At 39.7% G+C, this 5,186-nt stretch overlaps 1 pseudogene; it reads right to left on the bottom strand.

Moving 5' to 3' along the window:
- Positions 1-2,365: 2,365 nt before the first annotated feature.
- LOC143891225 (putative oxidoreductase At4g09670 pseudogene) lies at positions 2,366-2,740 on the bottom strand (annotated as a pseudogene).
- Positions 2,741-5,186: the final 2,446 nt, after the last annotated feature.

Here is a 5,186-nt window from a genome sequence, read left to right as displayed (position 1 = left end):
ATATATCAAATTTACAAATATACAACATCAGCTTGCCACTGCTTTCAGTGGTGTGTACGTCAAGCAAAAACTGATCGATCTCTCTTTGGTTGCCTGGTTTTTTTTTGTTCCTGGGAGTCATGTGGGAGAGTTAGTTAAATTTTGGTCCCATCCCATGTTTGGTTGCCTTTTAGCACTATGTTTATTTTAATCCCACTCTTGTAATGATTACTTGTGGGGTGAATTTTTTAATCCCACTTTTGTAATGATTGCCTTTTCATCCCATCCCAAGATAACCCCTGGAACAAAAATAAACTCAGGAACCAAAAATAAGTTTGAGAATTTTTTTCTACCCAATAGTTCAAGCAACCAAACAAAGGTTTTTTTATTTTACCAGGATACTTCTAGGACTTCTTTTTCCCACCTATCTCCGAGGGTATTTTTTTCTCCCACATAACTCCGAGGAACAAAAAAAACCCGGCAACCAAACGGAGCTGTGGAGTTTGGTTCGTGTGGGGTGTCTGGAATTTTGGTGGAATAAGAAGTCAAAGGGGCTTTTGGTGGAATGTCAGCCAAAGGGAAATTAAGTAGTGGCTTTCAGAGATTTGAAACATGCAAAAACTGACATTTGCTTGTTTTCTCTTTGAGAGTGGAGTTTAATTGGGAATTGTTTTCTCTCAAAATCTATCCGTGGTTGCTCGCCCAAATCCATGACGGAATGATTCTGATTCCATAGAACCATTTTCGTGGTCGTCCGGCTTCCCCCGGTCAACCTGCCCGCTATTTACTTGCAAGTGCTAGATTTCCAGCTACCTTGCCGCGGTCGCCCGGGACACCCCGGTCGACTGGCCATGTGTAAAATTTCATTTTAATTTTAAAAGATCAGGGGCTTTTGGGCCATGGTCTTTGAGCTTGAGTCCTAGGTTTTCAAACACATTTTTGGGTGTTTTGATGATTTCCAAAGATGTAAAAATTTATGTATGAAAATCATTTGAAAACCTATTGAAAGTTCATTTTTCATAAAATCAAGAGGACTTTATATACAATCTAAAAATGTATACCATGATTCTTCTTGGATTGTATCAGCTCCTTTGCACTTTTTTAGACTTCTTCGGCTTGTGAGTGAACATCTTGAACTTTGTCTTGGCTTTTGCGACTCCCTCCAATCTTCAATGCATGTTGTGAGGTACATGAGGTGTCAGCAAGGCATGCTCAACTCCAAGCTCCTTCTTGAAACTTGCTAGGAACTTGTGGGATCTTCATATTCAAGCTTCTTGACTTGAACAACTTCAAATGAGGATGTCTTCATTGTAGGTGCATGCTCTTGGTTCCTTTGCTTCTTGATCCACAAGTCATGTGTTAAAATGAGTTGTGTAATGACGATTATGACATGAAAATCATGTATATAGCACAACACCTCAAAGCAACACATTAGTCCATAAATGCTAATCAACTTAGTTTGCTAGTACCAAAACAAGAAGGTAAGGTGAATGATTAACCCATGGGAACCCTTGGGCTTACAGCTTCCAATCAATTTCTCTATTCTCTACAACAAAGGTGTTGATTAGATTAGACCTTAAAGTGCCCGAAATTTTGAAGTTTAGGTCAAGGTGAGGACCAAAACGCATTCCATAACCAAAATTTAAAACCTTGACATCAATCAAACAAGACATCAATCAAACAACTCAATCGAGGAAAGGAAATCAGCCACTCTAACCGGCTTCTTTCATATGAAACGAAGTCGATTCGGCCATAGTAAAAGAAATAAGCTTGTTCCATAGAAATGAAGCCAACTTAACCTAGAAATACGATCATTCTATTCAAGTTGCTCCAAATGAAGTGAAGTCGGTTCAACCAAAGTATGTATAAAATCGATAACGGGAAATTCTCCTCTCAACTGCTAGAATCTTCCTTTGCTACACTCGTAATTCTCTCGTACGAGTGGTTTCTTTTTTAACTCTTCTGTGGAATAGTCTCCTTCCCATCACGCATAATTTCTCCCAAATTATGTGTAATTGAAACATGACACAAATGCTAAAGCATAACAATATTTATGAAAAAAAAACTGGCAGGGCATATGTCAAATGGGCTGTAACATCAACAAGCCAATTAACGAGAGCCCGCGATGGAGATTAGTGGAGGACAATAACTCATTTAAATTAGAATTGAAAAAAGAAGTCGTTGGTAGGTTGTCTCTCCAAGCGATGTGTTGTCTCCATCGTTGGTTGGTTGTCTCTCCAGGCTACGTGTTGTCCGCCGCCGTTGGTTGCTTGTCTCTCCATGCAACGTGTTGTCCTCTCCGTTTAGTGGTTGTCTCTAGGTGAAATGTTGTCTGCGATGAAAGCTCCAGGGAAAGATGGGTACACTTCAAGTATGTTATCAACGTCTAGAATTGTACACCGTTGGATTTGCAAGTCTCCAGTATCCGATCTAGATCATTCACGTGAAGGGCCGTGGGCTTCTCCAGAAGAACGTGCTTCTTCTTCTCTATAGCTAACACATCCCATTCCAAATGGTGACTCGTGGAAAGTGGCATATAAACAGTGTCCAGGCGCGTGTCATCAAGAACCTCATCGTAGCTTCTGTAGATCTTGATGGACTCCGTAAATCGGTTCTTAGCCGCAAATCGCTTCGCCTTTTCGATCGAACGGCTATCAATTGTGTAGAGGGTGGAGTTGAGAGTGAGAAATATCGCTCTCGACACTTTTAGGATGATCTCAGGACAACCTAAAATGCCATAATGGATCGGGTTTTCTCCCATCCTTTTTTCCATAACTTTCTTAGTTTGTAATGAGAAGAAAGGTCGAAAGTAGTGACAGAAAAGATGAGAAGGTGGAAGATGAAAGTGCTGGGATTAGCTTTTGGCCACTAAGTCTCAACTCAACTCAACACAACAAAGCCTTTGTCCCAAACTAGTTGGGGTCGAATGCCATTCTAAGGATGGAATATGAATGCTACTAATGTTTCTTGGAATTACAAAGGTGACATTATGGTTGAGTGGTTAGTCACAGGTGAGATGGGTGCTTGTGTCAACAGATCCCATTCTTCTGAGTGATTATCAACACTCAAAAAGGGTGTTATCAACACTAAAAGAGGGGGTTATAAACACACTGAAAGTGGATTATCAAATACCTAGGGGATTATCAACAAATCTTTTATTAAAGATTTACACCTGACCTTGAAATGTACCCATGTTTCCCTGGAGCTTTAATCACAGACAACATGTCACCTAGAAATAACCACTCAAAGGAGGCTGACAACACATTGCTTGGAGATATGGTTTTAAATTTCAACTGAAATCCGAAATTTCGGATTTCGGTCAACACCGACACCGAAACATATAAAATTTTGATAATTTCGGTGAAATTTCATAAAAACCAAAATTTTAAACCATTCGTGGAGAGACAAGCAACCAACAGCTACGGACGGCACGTCTCCTAGATAGACAACCAACCAACGGTGGCAAAGATCATGTAGCCTTGAGAGACAATCAACCAACGATCGTAGACAACACTTCGCTTGGAGAGACCACCAACGACTTCTTATTTCAATTCGCATTTAAATGTGTTATTGTTGTCCTCCACTAATCTCCATCGTGGGCTCTCTCGTTAATTGGCTTGTTGATGTTATAGCCCATTTGACATAAGCCCTACCCATTTTTTCGTAAATATTGTTATGGTTTAGCATTTGTGTCATGTTTCAATTACACATAATTTGGGAGAAATTATGCGTGATAGGAAGGGAACTATTTCACAGAAGAGTTCAAAAAGAAATCATTATGGCGAGAGAATTACGGGTGTAGCAAAGGAAAATTCTAGCAACTGCGAGAATTTCTTATTATTGATTTTATACAAACAACAATCGAACGGAGGCACCTCAATAGGGAAACAACAACTATCCATCAAAGAAAATAAGCAGAACATCAAATCGACAATAGAAGAAGAACGAAAACCACCAGAAAGGTGATCAGAGCCGACAAATAACGAACAAGACGCTCAACAAAGGAGCGCAAACAACCAAGCAATGCAGTAGACAATACATCACCCGGAGAAACAACCAACCAATGATCGCAGACAACACGTCGCCTCAAGAGACAACCACCCAACGATATACTTTTCAGATAATTTTCTTCTTTGCATTCCACAATTTCATTGTATGTTGATCGGAAGTGCTGTATCCATGCATAATCTGTTTTGGGTTATCCTATCATCATACACATCTATAGCAGTAGCAGTGAAATTCCAAGGGTGGTCCCGAGTACGGCAACTATGAGGAGTGAAAATTAATTAGGTTGATAACAAGTTTTAATCTTTTGAAAACTCAAACCTAAATTGGAAATTAAGAGATCAAAATGAAATTCAAGCACACAAGTTAAATCTAGAGGTGCAATGCAAAATAAAGAGCTAGAGTTCAAGAGAGAGTGCACCCGAGATTTAAAGTGGTTCGGTCCTCAAAACGCGAGGCCTACTCCACTCCACCAACAAAGACCCGTTGATGGCTTTACTAAGTGATCTTCTTAACTTCGGCAAAGATCGGTGCCGATTACAAATTCCGCTTACCTTTAACCTTGGTGGCAATCTTCACCACGGAGAGTGGGCTACGCTTCTCCGAACACTCGCCCGAATACAATTTCTTGAATAAGAAAGAAAGAACAAAAATTCCTCACAAGGGTTTACAACTTTGTAGAAGATGTACAAATATAGCCTAAAGATCCAAATCCTAATCTTAGAGGATGAGAGGCATAATCAAGTTTGATTCACTCTTTGGATGTTCAAATGAAGTTTAAGAGTGTTAGGATTGATAGTTTGGAAGTTTAGAATGCCCATATATATAGGAAAACCAAAATATGACCGTTCAATGGCATTGTGGTAATTCCAGCAAAATTCCCAACGGCTTAAAATATGACCGTTATAGTGTTCTCGGAGTTCCGAGAATATTTCTCGGAGTTCCGGGAATACAAACAGAAGATGAAAAAAAAGTCTACTGGACCATTTCTCGGAGTTCCGAGAATTCTCGGAGTTCCGAGAAAAACTCTCGGAGTTCCGAGAAGCCTATGTTGAGCAGATTTTCATTTCTGTTTTTAGGCTTCCAACTTAACACCAAGTTAGGATTGCTATGAGGGTTCCAAGGTGTTGGAACTCCACAAAGACAATCACTTATATATTTAGGGTGTGTGTTTATTTACTTAATTATGCCTCTTAAAATCT

This window comes from Tasmannia lanceolata, unplaced genomic scaffold (assembly GCF_043159265.1).
Source record: "Tasmannia lanceolata isolate RefF3 unplaced genomic scaffold, GAP_Taslan_0.1 ptg000002l, whole genome shotgun sequence".
Taxonomy (NCBI): domain Eukaryota; kingdom Viridiplantae; phylum Streptophyta; class Magnoliopsida; order Canellales; family Winteraceae; genus Tasmannia; species Tasmannia lanceolata.
Note: the sequence above shows the minus strand (reverse complement) of the source record. Positions and strands in the feature narration are given on the sequence as shown.